Here is a 25,242-nt window from a genome sequence, read left to right as displayed (position 1 = left end):
AGAATGAAGCAAAGTCTGGTAACTGAAATTGAATCCGGAAAAGTGGTCTACTCTTCTGAGATTATTGTTAGCAGTGAAAAACAACTCAACATGAACAGAGGCTTGTAATCAGTGTTAAAAACAGTTAAAAATACTTTTTAAAAAAACCTTTGGGACAAGAGAGAGATCAAAGAAGGTGCCATGTTATTGCTTGGGTTCAATGGGATGATAATAATGAAGTAGAGATAGTAGAACTACTCAACTCTTATTTTTTTTTCTACTTTATCAACAAGGAAGAATAGTCTTCAAATTGGAAGGACAGAACAAACAGAGGTCACAGAGCACTGAAATACAAGGTATAGAATAGGTGACCAAAGAACATCTGGTGATTAGTTGAAGTCACTCAGATAAATGATATTCCAAGAAAAGACCTAATAGATGTGATTACTGAGTCACTGTTGGTGAACAAGCAAAAATGTCCAAGAACTGAAGGTGCACAAATATTTATTTTTTTTAAGAAGAAAGCAAATTCTTCAATTGAAAACCTGGTAAACTTTTTAGTTCCTGACATATGGACAGTTAGGTGGTGCAGGGGAGAGGGTATCAAGCTTGGAATCAGAAAGACCCATATTCATGAGCTCAAATCCATCCTCAGACACTTACTAGCTCTGTGACCCTGGGAAAGTCACATTATCCATTTTATTTAAAATGAGCTAGAGAAGGAAATGGAAGCCTTTTTAGTATCTTTGCCAAGAAAACCCCAAATGGGGTCATAAAGAGTTGAACTAGATTGAAAAGCCTAAATATATCACTGTTCCTAGCAAAGCTCTAGAATGTGATAGTAGACTTGTGAACCCCCTACAAAAGAGAAGTGGTGGTCACTTAGAATCACCATAGGTTTAAAAAGACCAGGATTTATCAGATTAGTCTCATGGTATTTTTTAGACTAATTTTATTAGACTAATAGATCAGGATTGTGTCTTTGACATAATCTAACTAGATTTCTGTATACTTGAATTTTGGCCTACTGGTTTAGCCTATCAAAACCTTCTTAGAATCTGTTTCTGACATCTGATTTATTAGTTCTATCTCCCAGGCACTTCTAGTCAGATATGGTTCTCTCCATTTTTCTCTTGTCTCAAAAAAAAAAAGGTAAGTTCAATTTTATAGACCAAATTATCCCATCTAGATAACATTTATGTAACACTAAATAAATAAATTCAAGACTTGGGTTGGTTTTCTAACAAACCAGAATTAACAGAGAAAGAGACAGGCTCTAAAATAACAGCAACAAAGAGTACTATCAATAAAACTTGATTTAATCTCTATGTGCTTAAGGTACTGCAATGGGAGGAGGCAGCACTTGATTCCATCAGGATGTCCGAAGAAATGAAAGTTTATTTGGGGCTTCATTCCCATGGAGGAATTGTAATATTAGAGAATGCTTGTCTCGTATTCTAGAATCAGTAGACAAGCAGAGAGATGAGAACATTTCTTTAGCTTTAATTAGATTTGTGAACCCTGCTCCCCCCCACCCCATGAACAGATCACTGAAATTGAGACGTTGGTCGGGAGGCGAAACTTGGCTTAAAATAAATGAAATATCCATCTTCTAGAAAAATAAAGGTTCTTTGGCGGGTTTCCACAAAAATGGAATTTTTAAAAAATGTCAGATGGAACAAAAACATTTTCAACATATGGTGTATTAACTAAATGCTTAAACATTTGCCTTTAGCTGCATGAACATATTACTGATGGGATGTGCTCAACGAGCTCCGCTGTGAATCTTTGATTGTATCCTGTTGGAAGGCACACTGTCCAGTAGAGAACTCTGTTTCCACCATGTTCTTAACACAAGTAACCCCCAGATACTTACAGCTGATCCCAAAGAAATGTTATAATTTCTACTATTGGATACAAAATGCACATGAAAATGAAAACTCCTAAGGATATAAATCTCTATAATCTCAGTGCTTACATTTTATCAAAAACCACATCCTGTGGGCAAAGGGTGCTAAGAAATGTATAATGAGCACTAAAAGGATTAAGGAGATTCCATAAGTCACTCAGACTATATGATAACATTCTATTGTCTACCAAGGTAACATCAAGGAACTTTGGAATCATTTCCAACAGGAATAGTGAAGAAACAACAAACCATTTTGGGATCTGATAGATCTAGGGTTTACATGAAATATTATTGCCAAGATCTAGGCTAACCTTGGCCCTTAGTCCTGGAATTATAAAATGGTTTTGAGAAACTCCAGTTACTTTCAGAGGTTCTTTCTCTTCAACTGAAATAAGGAATGCAGAATGCTTTGTAAACCTTAAAGTGCTATGTAAATATGAGCTCTTCATAGGATAGTAGTAGTAATAGTCCAATCATGTGAAGAACCAATTCCAGGTGGACATGTTGATTCTGGTTATTTCTCCATATTGGTTTTAAATCTAGACTCTGGACAGGTAAGATTGTGTGCCCTTGCACCAAATTGGAGTAACTTGAGTCTCTTTGAACACACATATGTGCATTTGTATGTATGTATGTATGTAAATGTATATATACACATATATAGTTAAAGTCAACTCAATGAAGCCTAGACTGAATTTACTTACTCAGAATACCCTCTACAGTAAGATCCCCATGGAATGGTACTTCCTGATCCAGTCTACTCTCATATCTAAAGTATCCTCAGTTTTCTCTTTAGGCTCTAGGAAAGTTGGTGGTGGAGTGGTTGGGAGATAGACCCAACAAGACTGATTGGTACTTTTACCAAGTCATCATAACAACCCACATTGTATTTTTCTACTGATTTTTATAGTAGAGAAATTTGAAAGATAATAACAGTTGAAAGGCATATAAAGAGACTTTTCAAATACTGTTTAGACCAGATGAACTCTGATGTGCTTTTTAGCTCTGAAGTTTGATGACATATGAACCATATCATGTGTAGACAGACTATAGTAAACTGTTAATTTCATTCTATCTCTTTTTACCATATATATGCCCCTTCTTTCATTTCAGCTTTCATATCACAACCTTAAAGCCATAATCCTGGGAAATGACTCCTATGGAGAAGAGGGGAGTTATCCTCTAATTGTCTATCAACTTCCACCCCCAGGGCAGGTAAGCCAACCTGGACTGAGGCATCAAGGCAGCATGTGTCAAGTGAGTCATTACCATCACCACCACCACCATGATCAACTCAACCCCCAGTGGATACAGCTCAAGACCTTGAGTCAAAGAATTGATGCTCAAATGACCAGATCTGCTTCCATTCTAGACTTCACAGTCATCTCTAAGGTTCAAAATCATTGCTGATAAGGGGCCCACCTTCTTCACTACCACAATCAACAACTGTTGACTAACTACCACCAATGAGCAGATAGACAAAAGAGCCAAGGAAATGATAGAAGATCCCTTCCCCTTTCCTTGTACACTATTCCTTTTTCTAACCCAGCCCTCACACCCATCATCTAGGGAAACAACTTTTGAGGAAAAGGGACCATTCATCCCCACCACTTTCCAACCAACTGCCTACAGCAGGTCAGGCAAGCAAATCTAGCTAAAGAAGCAAGGTTTTTTGAGGGAAGAATAAGAAAGGGAAGCAGGAGGCTGCATGTGTCAGCAAATTAAATCACCCTGTCCCCCCTTTATCCTTGGTAGATCAAGAGACAGGGAATAGCAATGCTTCCAGTTCAGTGTCCACAGTCATAATATTGGATAGCAGCTCCTATTGAAATGCAACCTGGTAATAGCTCCTGAAATTGTGACAGTGATAGTAACTGAAGATCCAAATAGAAAATTCTTGCTGTCAAAGTTCTTGGCATTTTCCTACAGTTCAACTCCAGAAACTGATAGGATATTTTTTATTAGTGCAAGTGAAATGAAAGAAAAGGAGTTATTACCTATTTTGCCACTGATCACTAAGGACTGCAGAACTTTTCCATCTGACATAGCTGAAATCTTTTATATATTTTGTCTCTCTGCAATTAGAATGTAAGCTTCTTGAGAGCTGGGACTGCCTTCATTTTATATTTGATCCCCAGCACTACAGGGATTTTCAGATAGGAAGTGACTAATAAACACTCTATTCCCCCCCAATCTTTTTTTCTATTTCTCATGCTTTATTTCCCTTTCCCTCTCTTTCTTTCCAATTCTTTTTTCTCTATAAGACTATAGAATGTAAGTACCTTGAAGTAGGGACTATTTTAGTTTTTTTCTGTATGTAATGTCTCATACATTATTAATAAACAATTTTCACACATTCATAGAATCTTAGCATAGAATGCTACTAAAAAAGTCTTGTTCCTGACTCCATGCAGAAATCACCTCTAAAACATCATATTCAACTCAACTTCTTTTCCCTCCATTTTACATTTCTTTTGACCTGTGCTACAAGCCTATCAACCTATATAATGACATTGATTTTTGAAGAAGTAATAAGTGACGATGTCCTGGATTCCAAAAGAACTTCTCCGTGAAGGGCAAAGGTAGCATTTAAGATACTTTTGTGAGTGAATCTTGAAAGATTTTTTATGTTCCTAGTTTTCAGGATTCTGTGGTGTGAAGAATGAGGTAGAACAGGAAACTTTTGGAAATCAATCCTCATCTTGTTTTCAGGTGACTGATATTATCATCCATCTCCCAGAGTAAGGAGAAGACTTTTTTGGACAGACAGCCCCTCAGAGGGAAGCTTCACTGACCCAGGAAGTTGACAGAACAGTTGTATAATTGTTGCAGTATTTAACACCTTCTTGAAATGGCTCAAAGAGAGAGAGAGGCGTTGAGCAAACTTATGGATAAATAACCCTGGCAGCAGAACGTGGTACCATCTGCAGACATTGCAGAAATGTACAAGGGAAGCCAACAAGCTGTGAGTGGCAGAGATTAATGTTCAAAGTCACAAAAGCATGTAGTTCCATTTGGAATTCAGGCAAGACTGGAGAGTTTTGCAGTCCAGTCACATTTCTTTGAGGCAATAAAGACATTTATCAGCCTAACCCACAGGTGACTTAGCCTCCTGAAAAGCTCCATAGTACTGAGTCATAAGAAAGCCCCAGAAAAAAAAAAGATTTCTTTTGAAAATAACATATATATACAACTCTTAAAGCTTTCTTTAAATCCATTCCTCCAAAATACTCCAGGGAATCTCTAATCTCTTCTAGGTGGGTGATCTGTACAATGTTGTAGATTGCAATCAACCCATGCTTGCTCATCCTATGTGACTCTCAACCATGTCTTTATACACATATGCCATAGGGATCTACCCAACATGTTGGGGAGTTTCATTGACTCATGGATCTATAGCTAGAAGGTATCATATATATCATCTAGCTCAATCCCTTCAGATTGTGGATGAAACTGAGGACAGTAGTTTTAGTAACTTGCTGAGGTTCTCTGTCCAAAAAATTGTCTTCTCCTTACTCTTGGAGATGGATGATAACATCAGTCACCTGAAAACAAGATGAGAATTGATTTCCAAAAGTTTCCTGTTCTACCCCATTATTCACACCACAGAATCCTCAAAACTAGGAACATAAAAAATCTTTCAAGATTCACTCACAAAAGTATCTTAAATGCTACCTTGTCCTTCACGGAGAAGTTCTTTTGGAATCCAGGACATCCAGTCACATTTTATGACATTGTGAAAGGTCCAATGGTACGTGTGGGCTGTTCATTAGTTGCTTTTTGTTTTTATTATATTATTAGCTTATTTTTTTCTGGTTATTTTTTTCTGACACCCTCATCATTTTCTAAGGGGAAGCCTTATTTGTGATGTTTTGCAGCCTAGTCAAACCCACTGTACATTTTTGGTTGTCCTTTGGGGGATCCTCAACTTCAGTTCTTTAAATCAACCTTTCAGATAACAGAACATCATGCACTTTTTGCCATGTTTGACTCATGGAACTAGGCAGTTGGGAGCACGCCCAGAGGTATTGATGACAAACTTCATAGGAGTGACAAAAACCATAGTCTACCTGACTTTGTTTGTGAGACATATGAACATCCTCCTCCTGTTCTTTTAGGAGACTCATTAAACATACATTTTATTTGAGGGATTTGCTCTGGCTTTTCCTTGTTTACCACTAATAAGGAAGGACCTAAGGGTATAGAGCAAATGGTATAGGAAAGAAAAGGTAACAGTAAAAGCAACATAAACTGCAGAGGGACTGTGGGCAAACTGATTACACTACTGTCCTTTTTCCATCATAAGAACAGAAAATTTGCATTGAGGAAATAGCCATAATAGCCCATTCCAATCTTTTTCACACAAAATCCCATAGGGGTCATAGCAACAATTGGCCCCATTGATATTTTCAACTTATACCACCTCTTGGGATAGGAAATTATATGATATTAAAAATAATAAAAGCAATAATATCAATACTTTTACACTCTAATTGATATGTATTCTCATCAATATGGTAATTATATTCTATGACATAGATCATAGCCTTTCCAGGCTCTGATCAATTTTTTGTACCACTTGTCTTTATCCTCCTACAAATCATTCACAGGGGATTTACTCAGAAACCTAGGAAAGGGGAAAGATGGGAAAGAAACTGAAGTCAGTTAATCAGTAAATGTTTCTTAAGGTCCTGCTTTTGCCAGGAATGATCCCCCCCCCACTAATCTTCCTATCTCTCTCTCTCTCTCTCTCTCTCTCTCTCTCTCTCTCTCTCTCTCTCTCTCTTGCTCTCTCACTCCCACTCCCACTCTTATTCTCTTTTTCTGTCTTTTTATATACATACACACACACACAAATTTTGTGTGTGTGTGTGTGTGTGTGTGTGTGTGTGTGTGTATGTGTGTGTGTGTGTATTATTAGAATTAAAGGGGTTTAAGAAAGGCTTCTTTTAGAAGATGGAATTTTGGGGCGGCTAGGTGGCTTAATGGATAAAGCACCAGGCCTGGAGTCAGGAGTACCTGGGTTCAAATCTGGTCTCAGACACTTAATAATTACCTAGCTGTGTGGCCTTGGGCAAGCCACTTAACCCCATTTGCCTTACAAAAACCTAAAAAAAAAACCCAAAACAGAAGATGGGATTTTAACTGAGACCTGAAGGAATTCAGGGAAGTCAAGAGGAAGCAATGAGGAGGGAGAGAATTCCAGGCCTGGGGGGATAATCAGAGAAAAATGCCCAGAAAAAACAAGACTCATTGTCTTGTTTATGGAAGAGCCAGAAAGTCAATGTTGCTGGATTAAAGAAAGGAGGCAAAATATAGTGGATAGAGCCCTGATCTTGGAGTCAAAGAGACTTGGACCTCTATTCCATCCCTGGTGCTTATTAGCTTTGTGACTTTGTTCAAAGCATGGGACCCCTTGAAACTTCAGTTTCTTCACGAGGATAGTGAGAGGATCCTAAGACCTGGAAGATGCTCCAGAGGATAGCTAGTTCACATTTTTATTTTATAAGTGAGGAAACTGCGGCCCAAGAAGAGTAAGTGACTTACTTAAGGCCACAAAATTTTAAGCCTAAGAGGAGGGATTTGAACCCATGTCTTCTGATTCATTAGGGCCTACCTTCCAGGGAGTGTTATGCTAATAAGATTTTATACATGTATGCAAATATTTCATTTATATGCACAATGTAATAGTGCGCACATGTGTCTAATAACAAGAATATATTCACCATGAGAAAACAGGCAAATAGGATTAAGTGACTTGCCAAGGGTTATGCAGATACTAAAAATCTCATTGAACTCAGGAAGATCCAGGTCCTGTACTCTATTCACTATGGTGCCACCAAGCTATTTCCATGTGGGATTTAGTGGACCCCATTTCTATTTGAGTTTGACACTATTCACCAAGGGAGGTAATATAGAAGTACAAGAGGGAAATTTTTTTTTCAATTTTAAAAGGGAAAAAATACAGAGCCTGGAAAATTATTAGTCAGTGAGCTAGATTTCAATTCTTGGCAAAATTGTGTAACATCTGATTTAAATGATGGTTGTTGAACATGTAGAAAAGGAAGCAATTATGAAAAAGAGCCAGCATAAGATTCATCAATAACAAGTCAGGCCAAACCTATTTCCACTATTGATAGACTTAATAGACTTAAAGTTGGTCTAGAAATTAGAAAAGTGTTTGACAAATTCAAGTAATTTTTTGGCAGCCAAGTGGCACAGGAGATAGTATTGAACTTGGAGCCATAAAGAATTCAAATCCTGCCTCAATTTACAGTGTGATGCTGGGCAGCTCAATTAACTTTTCTCTCAGCTTCAGTTTCCTCATCTGTAAAATGGGAATAATGAAATAGCTTTTTACACCCAAAGTTGCTTGAGGATCCATTGAGATGTCAGAGTTTTCCAAATCTTAGAACACTATATTATCTAAGCAGCTATTATTATTCAGGTGGATGATATGATGTCATATTGTCCTTTGACAACACAGGTACATTTAAGTGGGTTTGTGATGGTATAGAGATCTGCATTTGGATTTAGTTGAGTGGTTGAATTGGGGGATTTAATTAAATTAAAATTTTTGAGTCAACTTGGAAGATGCTTGCACATAGTGCAATGTATCTGGGATTTGTTCTCAAACCTATGCTGCTTAGTATTTTTATTAATGATTTGGATAGAAGCATAGATGTCAGGCTTATCAAAGTTGGAAGTAAGATGTTAGATTCAAAGACAATAAATATGAAGTGTCTACTCTGTGTACTTCTGGGCTAAGAGCTGGAGATACAAAGAAAGACTTAAGACAGTGACTAGCCCCAAGGCCATCACAATCAAATAAGGGAGATGGTATAGAAAAAGAAACTGAAAAAAGGGAGGGGGAGATTCTCTGATGAGGGAGCATGAAAAGTACTATAGTTAAGGAAATGATCTGAGGAGGAGTAAGTTTTTGAATTAATTTCATCTGTCAGAAAGATGACTCTCTGGAGTTAGTGAAATCTAAAATTTGCTGATGCCAAACTAAAATAGGGGAGACTCTGAGAGGAACTCTCCATTGTCCATTCTCTGTCCTCTCCAATCAGGAGGGGTGGGGATCTAGGGGGCAGGAGGTATTGATGAGGTGAGAGAGGAAAAGATATAAAACCTATCATTTATGTAACACTTTAATATTTCCAAAGTAAATTGCACATATTATTTCCATTGAAGTAGATGAAGTAGATCATGTAGGTATTATCAGAGTCATTTTATAGATGAGGAAACTGAGCCTCAGATAAGGTAAGTGACTTATTCTGACTGTCTGAAAATGAATTGAAACAGTTCTTTTTGACTCTTTGCTTAGTCATTATTTCACTGTCTCACATGTTTAACTATTATTTCACCATCCCACGCCACCAGGGACCTAAGGACTGCTCTCTTTCTTTTCCAAAGAGCAAAGCAAGAACATAAACACTGAGTTGAGAGAGATTGTATTCTTTCTGAAAGATTTCTGCATCTTTTCCTTTATTTCTGGCAAACAATGACTCTGAAACAGAGAAATGAAAGGGTTATGAGAGCACAGAGGAATAGGTTCAGCTGATATTTAAAGAGGCCAAATGGGAAAACTCTATAGGAAAATATGAACATTATAGCTTTCCCTGAAAATAGATCAGCAGGCGGGAGACCATTTCTAGCTGGCAATCTTGCAACAGAAACAGATCTTTTCTCCAAGGGGGGGCACCTGAGTCACTGAGCCCAATATGGTCACTGACACTTGATTGACTGCCTAATCTAGGAAACAGAGAAAGACAGATGAAACTCAATGAAAGAAAAATACTTGGAAGTTCTAATCAAAGGAAAATGTAAGAGGTCTGGGTAATATCCCTGGATAGGACTATTGGAGAATGCCATCAACATCAGCTTTCTCCCTTCTCCTCCCTCCTTCCCAGCTCCACCCCCCCCCCCCCATTAATTCTAGGTCCATTCATTTTCTAGATATGGATTTGCCTTTTCAGAATATTAACAGTTCTTGATAAAAATGGAATATAATTTATCTGACTTGTTTTGTCTTTATAGGATTAGGCTAGGGAGATTGCAGAATAAGTGTTTGTATTAGAAGGAACATTTGACATGGGGAATCTTCATTTTACAGAGAGATCCTAGTAATTTTCTAAATTAACTCAATTCAGTGGAGATTGACCTAGGACTCAGGCTCCTTCATGATGAGTGCAGAGGTTCTTTTCATTACAGGGGAGCTACATTTTTGCTTGTAAAGCAAAAAATCTGGTTGTAAAGAAAATTTAATCTGGAAAAAAAATCCCTTAATTTCTTGTGAAGGTCAGTACAGTATCTCCAAATAGATGTAGCTGCAAAACTTTGAGGGTCATTTAAAAGATGCAGTCTGTATCAAAGAACAGAAGGATCTGGGATATTTGTCATGCAAATAAATGAAAATAAATTTTATTTTATTTTTTCACAGCATCCAGCTAAATTAGTAATCAGAACAGTGGCTGGCAAATAGTAAGTACTTAATAAATGTGTATTAAATGAATGACTTAGTGAGCAGGAAAACTTAACATTGAGGGGAATACTTTTGAAAGAATGTGTGTAAATATATAAAATGCATGTTTATACACCTATGCATATAATTGTAGATATATACATATGTTATCTATTTGCATGTGATTTATGTGATTATATTAAAGAGTGTTTATACCATGCAACGGTTTCTTTCCCTGTTTTATTTTAAGACAAAATAGAACAAAAGAAAAACAAAGAGAACACAGTAGGGGACTTTGAGCTACTTGTGTATCAATATTCTGAAACTACTCCCCTAGATCCTAATCTTATACAATTTCCACAGGGATCTAGATGCAGCTCTTAAAGACTTAATAATTCAGCTCTTCATTAATATGTTTTCTGTCATGATTACAGGTTGATTATCAATTTATCATATTCAATTAGCTTTTAGAAAGAGTATTAATTAAGGTGGCATAGAAAGAATGGTTGGGAAAAGGAAATAGGAACTATTTGTATAAAATATTTATAATAGATTTTATTGTAGTGGCATAGAATTGAAAATTGAAGAGATGCTCATCAATTGGGGAATTTCTGAACAAGTTGTGGTACTGTGGATGTACTAAAATTCTTTTGTGTTGTAAGAAATGACAGAGATGACAGATTTCAGAAAAACAAGGAAAGACATATGAACTGATTCAAAGTAAAGTGAGCAGAACCAGAATACTGTACACAGTAGCAACAAAATTGTACAATGATCAACTATGAATGACTTTTCTCTTTTTTTAGCAGTACAATTCCAAAGGTCTTGTAATAGAAAATACAGTCCATATCCAGAGAAAGAACTGATGGAGTCTGAGTGCAGATTGAGGCATACTATATTCACTTTCTTTTTGTGTGTGTTTTTCCTTGTTTCACAACATGATTAATATGAAAATATGTTTTACATGACTACACATACAAAACATTTATCAAATTGCTTACTATATTAGCAAAGGGAAGAGGAGGGCTAGAAGGAAAAATTTGGTACTCAATATTTAAAATGAATTTTAAAATTTATTTTTGCATGTAACTAGGAAAAATACTGTTTAAAAAGAGTATTTGGTATAAAGTATTCTCCTCCTCTTCCACCCCAAAAGTTCTTAAAACATTTCCCCATGATTTCATATAGAATCCTGCAGAAAGAAAGCTCAGGTTTAGGAGACGCATGTGGAAAAGCTCCCAGAAGTCCCTTTGCAAGTTGAATTGATTGAATTCTCAAAAAAAAAATGGGTCCATGTTATTATTAATAATAACAATTAATACCAAACATATATAGTACTTTAAAGTTTCTAAAGTGCTCTAAATATTTTAACTTGAGTAATCCTTAGAGAAGTGGGAGATAGACATTATTTTTCTTTCCATTTTACAGTAGAGAATACTGAGATTGAGAGAGGCTAAGTGACTTGCCCAGAATCACACAGGACAATATTAAATATCTGAGACAGGATTCAAACTCAAGTCTTCCTGACTCTGAGTCTGATGTGATATCTACTATTTCATGCTGCCTTTCTTGTTACTTTTTCAACTCTTTGTTTTTTGGATATTTAGAACAATCACAAAGAAAAGAATTGCACAAAATCCATTCATTTGGAATGCACCAACCAGAGAAATACTGATGGGTGAAGAGAGAGAGAGGGTGAGGGAGAGAAAGAGAGAAAGAGAGAGAGAGAGAGAGAGGGAAAGGAGCATGAAGAAACCCAATCTCCTTGTGCTCAAGGCTTACTTAGTGGTTTGCAGTTAAAACATTTCAAAATGACATTGATAAACTACTTCTGCAATCAGAAAAAATAGAATAAATATGAAAGTGGTGACTGAAAGGAGGAAAAAGATGTAGATTGAGGGATGGATACAATTGAAGTTATTTGTAGAGAAGGCTTATGGAAAAATGATTATGAGTCAGCAGCAAATGTTCACAATGAAACTCTGTATTGTCTAGAGATTCTTAAATTCTTCCTTACTGGTAGAATGGAGGATGCCCTTGCCCAGGAACATCACAAATCTGTAGAGGGCAGAGTCAATTTCAAAAGGAGCAGATAAGGAAGTGATTATTTAACTCTAATACCTAAAACAGTCCCATTATCGACAATATTGGCTAATTAATTAAGAAACCTATTAGTGATAATGTTAATAACACTGGCATATTCTCAATTCCAATCGACACAATTCACGAGAAGGGCATAATTAACTTTTGTTCAGTCATACTTAACTCTATCACAGAATTTCCGAGAGAATATCTAATATCCAGAGGAAGATGAGACTGAATTAGAGGGGGAAATAGGTTCTTTAGAATTGCAGGTATTCTTTCCAACTAAATATTTAAGCATCAAAGGAGATAAGCCAAGGAATAGGTTTCAGTGGGACAGCAGTGGTGTAAAGCCTTTAAGTATGTCTTAGAGTTAAGAATATAAGTGTTGGAATCTAGCAGTAGACATTTAAGATTAAAAGTTCATAAATTTAGAATGAGAAGGGACCTTAAAATCATTTAAATTGTTCATTCTCTTTGTGCACATAAGAAAGTCAGCTTGTTAAATGGTGGATCTAAGATTTGAATCCAGATCTTCTGAGTCTAGAGCTGCTAGGGTAGTGCTGAGGATTGAGGGCTAGACCTGGAATTGGGAAGACCCGAGTTCATATCCAGCTCAGACACTACTAGCTGTGTGAATCTGTGCAAATTGCTTAAATTAACCCCATTTATCTTAGTTTCTTCAGTTGGAAAAAAGGAAATGATAAACCACTACAGTATCTTTGCCAAGAAAACCACAAATGGGGTCACGAAGTCAGACATGACTCAATAACAATAACAACAACAGTAGCCCTGACTTTAAATCCATCATCACATGCCACCTCCCTAAGAGACAGTGTGACTCTGAGGAAGTGGCTTAACCTCCCTTGGTCTCCATTTCCTCATCTAGAAAATGGGAATAATAAAAGCACCTCTCTCAAATGAGGGGTAAAGTGCTTTGATGGCACCAAACACTATAAATATAAATGTGAGCTTTTCCTTATCAACAAAAGCCAGCAAAATCTATCTAGTCAAGGTCTGATATGTTGTTTGCCTATTTTGAATCTGTTTATAGTTGTTGTAACTTGAGTGTCATAGAAGCCACTCTTTGGACTTTGAAGAGAGTCACTGAATAGAATGACTGTTTGCAAACGACACTCTAGTGACTATGGCATCTGCTCTTATGGTTGAAATAAGATGATATTTCAAAGAAGTAACACTGAGAAGAGATGGCATTTTAATGGAAGCCATCTCATGCATGACTGGTGACAATAATTGAAACCAAGTAATAATAGGAATAACTGACATTTATACAGAGCGTAAAAGTTTGTAAAGTGTCTTACATAAATCAGTCAATCAATCTTTCTAACAAACAGTTATTAAATGCCTACTATGTGCCAGATGTTCTTCTAGGTGATGAACATAATTTTCCTCCAGAGAGGATTTGATTTTTAGGTAATGAATATAAAGTTTCATTGTAGATGTTGGGTAAATAACTTGTTTATCTCCCTAAGGAGGTAAATTTTCTCTGTAAAATGGGATTAAAACTCATGCACCATGCCTAGCATAAAGTGGTTGCAAATAAGGGTTAAAAGAAAAGGTCCTGTAACCATAAAACCTTTACAAATGAGAAGGCTATCTAATTATTTTTAATAATAAGTTGGACTTGACTATACTGGAAGTTAGCTCAACAATTTCATTTTTCAAATGCCTCCAGATAAGTGACATGGTCATATTACTGGTTCAGAGAAATCACTATATTACGGACAGAGATGAAAGGAATTTTAGAGTCTGCCTAATCCAAACTTTGCATCTTACAAATTAGGAAACTGAGGTCCAAATTGCTCAGTCACAGACATAATAAGAAACAGAGAACTTTCTGAAACAATCCAAATCTTTTACAGAACTTCAAGACATTTTGGCAGTGCTGTTAAGTAAACACAAGTCTTCATGAGCCAATCAAAGAGCCAGTGCCAAGAAAATCAATGTTCTGCTAGGAAGTTCTTTACCTGAAGTACCTAAGTGACAGAAGGGGAAAAATGGATTAAGAAAATATAAATGACAAGTCTGTAACATCAAATTCTGAAAAATTCAGAATGAGTCTAAATGTTATTCACTTCCTTGAAGAGTAATTTAGAATGCCTTCCCATCTTGTTCCATATTGCCCAAGTCAGTTTAAAATTGCTGACTACATACACAAAAATATTGTTTTTAAGGGGTTTCAGTTCCCTCAACATAATCAAATCACTTTTTCCCCTGACAGAACTAGCTTTATTTATTTTTTAATTTGTTTTTTTAATTATTTAAGGCAATGGGGTTAAGAGTGACTTGCCTAAGGTTACACAGGTAGGCATTTATTAAGTGTCTGAGGTTGGATTTGAACTCAGGTCCTCCTGACTCCAGGGCCAGTGCCCTATCCACTGTTCCACCTAGCTTCCCAAGAACTAGCTTTAAACAATATCTTGTTCTTGTTGTTCAGTCATGTCTGACTCTTGGGTGATGTAATTTGAGATTTTCTTGGCAAAGATACTGGAGTGGTTTTGCCATTTCCTTTTCCACCTCATTTTAAAGATGAGGAAACTGAGGCAAACAAGGTGAAGTGACTTGCCCAAGGTGGCACAGCTAGTAAGCGTGTCTGAGGTTGGATTTGAACTCAGGAAGTTGAGTCTTCCTGACTTCAGGCCCTGTACCACCTAGTTGTTCCTACCATTCCCCAAATCATAATGACTTACTAAAAGAAGAGGCCATCATAAATTTAAAAGGTAAGCTAAGAGATTTTGCTCATGAATGATGTATATCAGAAACACTTCATACAAAAAAGAAATGAATGTGAAAAAAGAGAAACACAAGAGGCCAGGGTCACACAAAAGTGTCACAAATTCAAAACAAAACCCATCAAGTATTCATTATCTGCTTAACTTGTGCTTGGCATCATAATCGGCTCTGTTGAAGAGGATAATAATAGTTCACATTTATATGGTTCTTCATGGTTGCAAATGGTGTTCCATAATTCTGAGCTAGGAGGAGAAAGAGCAAGTCCAACAGCTACCCTAAACCCCAGGCCCCTCTGGTAAAAATCCAGGGACTCACGCTTAGACCTTCAAGCTTATTGTTGTTCTTGTGTTGAGATGTATATGGAATAGGGAGTGGGAGGTTGTTCAGCTGCAGTTTATAAGCTAGTTACTGAACAAATTCACTGACTACCATCTTACTTTTACTGACTTGATTCCTCTGGTCTCTTTCTAATTTCAAGAACAATCTGGGATATGAATAAATCAAAGATATTATACTATTAAACGAATCCTGTTTCTAATTACTTTGCCCCCATCTCAGCTTGAACTGAAGAAAATAGACTCTCTTTGGGTTGTCTATGGATTTGGGTGAAAATCAATAAAAATGATCATACACTTTATTGACAGCTTTGAGTAATATAAGGCAGCTAGGTGATGCAATGGATAGAAAGTTAGGCACGAGGGCTAGGAAGATCTTAAATATCTCAGTCATTTACTAGTTGTGTGAACCTGGGCAAGTCCCTTAACCCTTAACCTCATTGATAGAATGACCTAGAGAAAGAAATGGCAAATCATTCCATTATCTTTGCCAAGAAAACCCCCAAAAGGGATCAGATGCAACAGAAAATGACTAAACAACAATTAAAGTAACATAACAAAACAAATAAACATTTAAAGGAATAGGTTATAGAAGTTGCTTTTGAGATGGTGGGGAAGAGGTCGAATCTTTTTGTCCTTCCCCCAACCTTTTCCCCCACTGGTTGGAGGAGAAATTAAGAGTGATTTGACAGCTGAAAGAAGGATAGATTCTTTGGGCAGAGTTTCTGGGGAGTCAGGGGAAGAAAGGCGTTGCACATTGCATTCTTGTAATCTAATTAAGCATTGTAATCTCCACACAGTTCTCTACAACAGTGACCAGAATATGAGTGTTTATCATAAAATCATGGACTAAAATCAAAAGGTTCTATAGAGATCATCTAATCTAATCTTCTCATGGTTTTGATGAAGAAATAATGACTCGGAAAAAATTAAATGATTTTCCCATGATCCCATAGCTAGTAAAATCAGCAACAGATTTTGAATCCAGACCCTTATGATTCTAAAGCCTCAGAATTCTTTCATACTGAGCTTAGATAAATTAAATAAAAAGAGGTGGGTGACCTCTAGAGGCGAATGCTCCAATAGCATCAAAAAACAGCCATTGAATTCAGTAGGAGTCAGAAAAATTAAAAAGCAGACACAGATATTAGGTGAATTTTGGTGTTTTCTACATTGGCTTATTTAGAATCAGCTTGTTAAAATATCTTTGATTTCAAAAATTATTACTGAAAACTATCTTTGCATGTAGTTGAAAATATAAATAATTTAAAAATATTTTTCTGAAATTAATTCCAACAAGTCCTTCCAAGAGTCTTAATTTACCAGGAATATACTTTAAGATATTTTAGTTATGGAGGAGGCATTGTGAAATAGTAAAAGCAATATGAGACAGAGAAATACTAAGAGACATAGAAAAAGACAAGACAGGGAAAGAGAAAGACAGAGACAAAGACAGAAATCATAAACTAGTTATTCAATAATGCAGCCCCAGTAGAATGGTACTTCTAATACATAAGTTACCAGGTTGTTGTGGGGATCAAATGAGTTAATGTGTGTGTGTGTGTGTGTGTATATATATATATATATATATATGTGTGTGTGTGTGTGTATGTGTGTGTGTGTGTGTGTGTTTGTGTGTATATATGTATGTATATATAAATATATATATATATATATATATATATATGTCAAGTGCTTTGCAAACCTAAGAGACCTTTATAAATAGGAGTTATTCCTATTATCTAGAAAATTACCTTCTGATATATATTAATGCTACATATAAATTATGTGTAATTTACATGTAAACTGGTGTTACAGATGATAAGGATTAAATAAATATTATATATAAGAAAATATTTAAATTGTTTGTTATAGCATTAAATATTTTGTTTTGACTTGAAAGTTTTATAGCAAAAGCTAAGCATTACAGCATAGTCAACATTATATTATGGGAATATATATTATGGAGAGAAACACTAGGGTACAAATTCTAAAATTATAAAAAATACAAAATTGTATGGGTTTTTTTAGTACTATTTGAATCTACATGTTTCTGATTATCTGGGAAGCTTGTAGTTCATATTTAATTCTATGACAATGAAAACCATTTCCCACTAAAAACTGGATTTTGGAATTGGGAGGGACCTCAGTGTTCATCTAATCCAACCTAAAAAAAAGGACATCTTACTGTATCATATCTACTTACTGTCCATCTAACCTGTTGTTGAAGCTCTTTGGCGAGGGGGAGCTTCCTCCTTCCCTAAGGAATCCATTCTGTTTTGGGTTAACACTTTTTCTTTCTAGAAAATTTAAGTTTGCTTCTTTGAAACTTGTACCCATTGCTTCAAATCCTTCCTAATGGGGTAATGATTCTCATGTGACATGGACTTGAGGCTCTCAGATATCTTGGTTGTTAGACTTCAGACACTCTCTGGTTTGCCAATTCCATGTTAGAAAGAGACACATAGAATTGAACACAATACTCTAGATGTAGTCTGACCAAGGCAGAAAAGAGTAGGACCACCGCTTCCTTACTATGTTCTTTATATTACCTTCTTTTAATTCATTTCTATTTTTTTTATTTAAGGCAATGTAGTTAAGTGACTTGCCCAAGGTCACACGGTTAGGTAATTAAAGAGTGTCTGAGGCCAGATTTGAACTCAGGTATCTGACTCCAGGATCAGTGCTCTATCCACCACCCCACCACCTAGCTGCCCCTTTTAATGCATTTCTAAGACTATTCATTTTCCTGGCTTGATTATGTTTTCTAACCTGTTGCTGACATCTTAAGCTTGTGGCCCCCTTAATACCCAGATCATTTTAGATTAATATTCTCTAGCTATCTTGTATATTGCCATCATCAATAACATTTACGAGGTGTTTATTATGCATCAGGCACCGTACTAAGTGCTTCATAATTATTATCTCAATTTGATCATCACTGGGAATTATTATTATTATTATTGCTATCCTCATTTTACAAATGAGGAACCTGGGGCAAACAGAGGTCAAATGACTTAGCTAAGATTATGCAACTACTAAGCATTTAAGACTAGATTTGAACTCAGGTCTCAACTCCAAGTTTAGCTCTCTATCTAATGGGTCACCTAACTGCTTTGTATAAACCTGAGTTGGGGCAGAGACAGGTCAAGTGCCTTTAAAACTTATGGAGGTATAAAAAAAGTCTCTCTAAAAGTCAGATATTTGTGGTTTGTATCTGGCTGAACCTTGGGACCCTGGGCTCTCTCCTTTTTTTATTCTCTTTAGTTCCTTTGACTATGGGATTAATAGCACCATCAATCTCCTACTTTTTTCCATTTCAGCAACCCTGCATCCACCCCATTCCCTAAAGCTAATCTAAAGGTTTGGAAGTCATCATTCATGGGAATAATCTTAGTGAAGCATCCTCATCTCATCTCCACCATCACCAATGATACTTTCCAGCAAATTAACATTAGGGCAAAGCACCCTGAGCAGAAAATTATGCATAATGAAGCAGCAAGTTCCAAGTGGTTCAAAACACTACCACTAGCTTGACCACCTCCTTTCCATCAGATGTCAATGGAGATAGCCCATGATCCTGAAGACAAAAGTCCTAGGCAGAATGGTATTTCACAGGCTACCAACACCTACTTTGTAATCATCATTCTGAGGAGCAATCCAGGTGAGAAAGGGTTGATAAACCCACCATTGCTACCACCAACTGTCAAATAACTGCCAGTGATGAACCCAATAGTCTTACTTCCTTTGTTGTTCAGTTGTTTTTCATTCATATCTGACTTTGTGACCTCATTTGGACTTTTCTTGGCAAAGATGCTGGAGTGACTTGACATTTCCCTTTCCAACTCATTTTACAGATGAGCAAACTGAGGCAAACAGTAACTCTAGCACTCTATCCACCGTGCCACTTATGCCCTGCTTCCATCTTAACCCTCAAAGTCATAGTCCAGGGAAATAAACCTTGAATAAATGAGAGCTGGCAACTGTGCTTCAGCCACTTGTTTTCACATCAGGAAAAGAAATTTCTTACCACCAAAGTCCTTGTCTCAAAAAAAACCCAGCCCAACATAATAATAATAATAATAGTTAATGCAGGTAGGTGTAACAGTGGATAAAGTGCCAGACCTACAGTCAGGAAGACTCATCTTTCTGAGTTCAAATCTGGCCTCAGACACCCACTCACTGCTTGAACATGGGCAAATCACTTAACCCTGTTTACCATAATTTCCTAATCTGCAAAATGAGAAATGTCAAATTACTCCACTCTCTTAGCCAAGAAAACCCCCAATGGGATCATGAAGAGCCAAATACAACTGAAAATGACTAAACAACAAATAACAATAAAAATGACACTCGTACAATATTCATAAGTTATTGGGGGCGGTAATTTATTCTTTCACACAAGCAAGAGTAATATAAACAAAAAATCTCACACATGTACATTAGTGGATAGTTTGCAATAGCTTAATTTATGTAACTACTATTAAAATCTTTGGGAAAGAATATACTCAAGATTCATTAGAAAAAGCTTAATGGTGTAGTGGATAGGATTCCAGATCTGGAGTCTTGAAAATAAGAGTTCACTTTGGATCTCAGATACTTGATAGCTTTGTAACCAAGGAAGTCACTTAACTTCTGATTGTAAAATGAGATAATAGCAACATTGACCTCTAGATATTGTTGTGTTTAGATATTTGTATCTACTATCTGTATCTAATATTTTAAAAAGAATTTAGCAGAATACTTCTCACATATAAGCTCTATATAGATGCTAACCCTTTCTCCTAGAATAAAGCTATTTATGGAATTGCCAACTAGGCATTTTAAAATTTCATTTAATCTTTGGACTGTCACTCTGCTCCAAACCCAGATCTTCTCTGAACTTTGTGCTCACCATGCTCATCTGTCACTTTTCTCAAGGGGAGTAGAACCTCAGGAACTTTTGAACTTACAACATTGGCAAACTTGGACAGCTTGAGGCTGATGCTTGGATACTACTTAGGAAAGGAAACACAAAACAGAAAATTCCATTGAGTCCATTCTCCATGTGGGGCTCATAGGGTGAAGAGGAAAGAGCACCATCCAGTCCTTGACCTGGAAAATCAAAGCAAAGAACTCTTCACCTACTACACTAGAGAGCTACAGTCAAGGGGGCAGAATGTATGAATTAAAGATTTATTAAGAATTTACTATATGCGAAGCACTATGCTAAGCTCTAAGGACATGACTAAGAAAGTCCCTGCTCTCAAGGAGCTTCCTTTCTTATGGAGGAGACAACCCATATGAAAAGTTTCAGTGGCAAGTCAGATGGAAAAGTTCCATGTCCTTAGAGTGCAGCTATAAAGCAAATATTGATGATTTTTCTTTAATGTCACTTCCCGGTTCTAAAATTAGTAGTGTCTAGGACTTTGCAGGTAATCGCTTTTTTCCCCCTGGGTCTTGAGTAACTGTGCCTATAGGACCTACAGGAGTAGTTAACAGGCTGTATCTCCATAGGAGTTACTTCTCAGCACAATATATGAAGGAGGTCTTGCTATTTCATCTGGCCTGTGACTTATGTGTGACATTTGGTCAGCAGTATGTGCCAACACAGGAAGGAATATTTGGCCTCATGTTTAATGGAGCTACTTCCTCAGATGATGGCCATGAGGGCAGAGTTGGAAGCAAAATGGGTTGTTTTTGTATGTGTGTGTTTGTGGGACGAGGAGGGGTGACCAGGAGGGTGCTTGTTGCCACTTCCAGGATTCTTGTGCCTATCTGGTGTTTTCTATTGGAAGCATTTGATCAGCTGTTGTTGCTGAGGATGATGAGGCAAGTGGATCCCTTCTCCACAATAATTTCTTTACTCTGGGATGACTATGGGTGTTGGACCAGTTCTGGTGGTTTAGTGGGCACTGTTATTCCCAAAGCTCTAACTCTTACGATCCTGAGGGATGATTGTGGTCAAATTAACTTTAAGTTGTGGTATATGAATGTGATGAACTACTACTGTGCTATAAGAAATGACGAACTTAGGAAAGCATGAATAGCCTGGTGTGAAATAATGAAGAATTAAATGAGTAGAACCAAGACATTGTATATAGTAACAGCAATATTGTTTTAAGAACAACTTTGAGCAACTAAGTCATTTTGACTTTTACAAATACCCAAATTAATTACAAAGGTCATATGAAGGCAAATTCTAAGAGAACTGATAAATTGAAGTATGTATAGGCTAGTTTTACACACACACACACACACACACACACACACACACAGAGAGAGAGAGAGAGAGCGAGCGAGAGAGAGAGAGCAAGAGAGAAATATTTCTGTCTAATGTAGTCATCTATGCAGGGAGGAAAGAAAAAAAGAAATCTTTTTTGTTCTACTATGTTATGGAATGTTTGTTTTAATTTATAAATTAAAAACAAACAAAATCTTGCCCAGAGTGTTTTGCCTCCTGCTTCTCCTCAGACTGCCTTGCTGCTTAAGCTAAGTTGACTAGCCTGCCTCAAGACAGAGATAGAAACTATTTTTTTTAAATGTATGTAGCCACCTGAGCTCTCATTGCTGTCAAAGGGAGGGAGAGGACTAAGAGACCTCTCAAAGTTTATCATATCATTATAAAATACACATCTTTTTAGTGCTGAATCACCACATTACTGGAAAGAATCAGGAAATTCTTCATCTCCAAAAGAATGTACTAAGTTTCCACATCCTTGGCGAACCTGGAAATTTTCCATTGGAACTCTGGGTATATGTTCTTTGAAATGGGTCCTATCACTCAATCAATAAATACACATGCCTATAAAACAAGCAGCTACTATAGACCTATGTTGCTAACTACAAGAATAATTGGTTGCTGTTTATAATAATGAGAGTGTCTGTTCATAGAAATGAAGCAAGATGGTGGAATAGGGGGCATGCTACTACAGATTCTTTAATCTTTGCACTCTTTCCATCTATTTTCTTCAACTATAATAATGGAAGGAAACCAATCCAACAATGTGTAATAAAAAATCATCTTTCCCCATGTTTGGTAATTTTTAATTTGGCAATTTCTCTCAGGAATGGTTTTAGGCATCTAAATTATTATATTTTTCTTTAATTAATAAACATTTGATAACTGTCTACTATATGTAAGAAACTGTGTTGTGTTAGAGATACAAAAAACTAAATTGAGATTGTCCATCCTTGCCTTCACAAGGATATTACATTCTACCAAGGGATTATAATATAAAGGGAGGAAGAGAGCATGAGTCGATTGCATCAATATCAAGAGCACAAAGCATTATTTGATGGGTTTTAGTCACAGAGTTCATATCATTTTATTCACCCCTTTCAGACAAACTTTCAGTAAATATCTAGTTTGTGCTATGCACTAGGAAGCAGCTAGGTTATGCAGAGGATAGACACTTGACTTGCAATCAGGAAGACATCTTGCTGAGGTGAAATCTGTCTAGCTGTGATGCTGGGCAAGTCACTTAACACAGTTTGTCTCAGTTCCTCATTTGTAAAATGAGCTTGAGAAAGAAATGGCAAACCTCTCCAGTATTTTGCCAAGAAAACCTCAAGTCGAGTCCTGAAGAGTCAGATATGACTGAAATGATTTGACTACAAGCTATGAACTAGAGGAAATAAAAAGATAGTGAAGACAGGGTTCCATTTTAATATGGATTGTATTACATAAGGATCACATTTTTAGCTGAGACTTTAAAGAGACCATCTGGTCCAGTCCCTTGCTTTTAGCAAAGTCATGTATGAGTTCTTTTATTTTACAGTTGAAATAAATGTGTTTCATGGGGGCCAATGAATGATTTGCTCAAGGTTGTACATTAAGTTGTGTAGCTGAGAAATGGGCATCTAATCTCCCACCTTCAAATACTGCTGCGATCCCAAGTTTTATGGAAATGGTTTTTGAATGCAGAATTTAATTTTACTCTGTTGCCACATCCTGGCATGGAAGTGACCCTCAGGACTCACAAGTCCCACTTTCAAGACATATATTTCTGACAGATCCTACCAAACTGGAAAGGTTTCATTTGGCAAGTATATAGCACAGCAGACAGAAAATTGGACTTTAAGTCAGGAAATCCTGAGTTCAAATATAAGCTCAGGGGCTTACCACCTATGTAACCTTGGGAAAGTTACCGTAACTCTCTCAGTTTTAGTGTTCTCATCTGTAAAATTAGAATAATAATAATAATAATAATAATAACCTGCTCCCCCCAGAGCTGCTGAAGATCAAATGAGTTAACATATAGAAAATGCTTTATAAAACTTTAAGTAAAATATAAATGCTATTGTAAACATCAGTTATCATCATTATTGTTATTAATACTATTATTTGTGAGTTTTGTGATGAATGTATGTCCATTATCTGATGACTAGCCCAGAGAGGCTAATCACCATTGTTCAATACAAGGTAGTATTTATGAAGTCCCTACTATGTGTTAGGCACCATGATAGGTGCTGGGAATACAAAGACAAAAAGACAACTCTCCTACAAGAATTTGCATTCTATTGGGAGAGGGTAGAGGAGATAGCATGTCTTTGTATAATAATAACTAATAACTAACATGATAGATGCTTTAAGTTTCACAGAATGCTTTACACATATTATCTTGCTTGATCTTTGCAACAACTCTATGAAAAAGATGTTATTATACTTCTTTTGCAGATGGAGAAACTGAGGTTGACAGTAACTAAATGACTTGTCCAGAGTCACACAGCTACTATTTGTGTCAATGTTTGATATCAGATCTTCTGACCCCAAAGTTAGCAGTCTCCCTATACTAGTAAAAATATATATGTGTGTGTGTGAATGTTTATTCCATAGAGATTAGATTATATTTATACATATATGTATAAATATACTCTATGGAATAAACCATATATGCAGCAAATATGTACATATTGACACATATGCATATATAAAGAGGAATTGTACTTATGATTCATTGATATTAAGGATTCCCACTATCATTAGAAACCTGCTCTACTAATGGAAAAAAGTTTCCATTCTTAGGAAGAGAGTTGTCTAGGTTGAATTTAAATGAAGCTACTTGCTCAAAGTCACACAGTCAGTATGTGTCATAACAGCAACTTGAACCAACTCTTCCTGACCTGATAAAAAGTCATCTCTTTATCTATCTATCTATTATGAGATCTATCTATTCCTTCCTTCTTTCCTTCTCTCTTTCTCTCTCTCTCTCTCACTTTCTTTCATTTGTTCCTCTGTTTGTTTGTTTGTTTCTTTCTTTCTTTCCCCTTAATAGGTAAGGAAAAAAATCTTCTAAACCTAATTCCAGGAGATTAAGCATCCTACAGACCTTTCTAATGGCATAGCACAGAAGGAGTTGGAATTTCTCAGGTTGGAAAGACCCTTTGCTGCCCTGCAAGTGAATCAGCACTTCTTGCCTTGATGGGCCAATTGAATGGACTCTACTTTTGCTGAATATCTTTTCCAAGGTAAGCTTAAGGAAACTTCTTAATTGATTGTTAAATGATTCCCAATTATCTAATTTTGTTCTCATCTCAAGGTTGAACTGGCATATGACCAAGTCAATCCTTGGCCTACAACAGGCTCTAAAAACTATTGTTGGGTTTTCAAATTCTAATGTCATTTATAAATAATCAAAAAAAATCAGCAAAAATTATTAAACAACTATGATGTCAAGCATTGTGCCAGGCTCTGGAGCTGAAAGAATAAAATGAACATTTCCTATCCTCAAAGA

Source organism: Macrotis lagotis, chromosome X (assembly GCF_037893015.1).
Source record: "Macrotis lagotis isolate mMagLag1 chromosome X, bilby.v1.9.chrom.fasta, whole genome shotgun sequence".
NCBI classification, from domain to species: domain Eukaryota; kingdom Metazoa; phylum Chordata; class Mammalia; order Peramelemorphia; family Peramelidae; genus Macrotis; species Macrotis lagotis.
Note: the sequence above shows the minus strand (reverse complement) of the source record.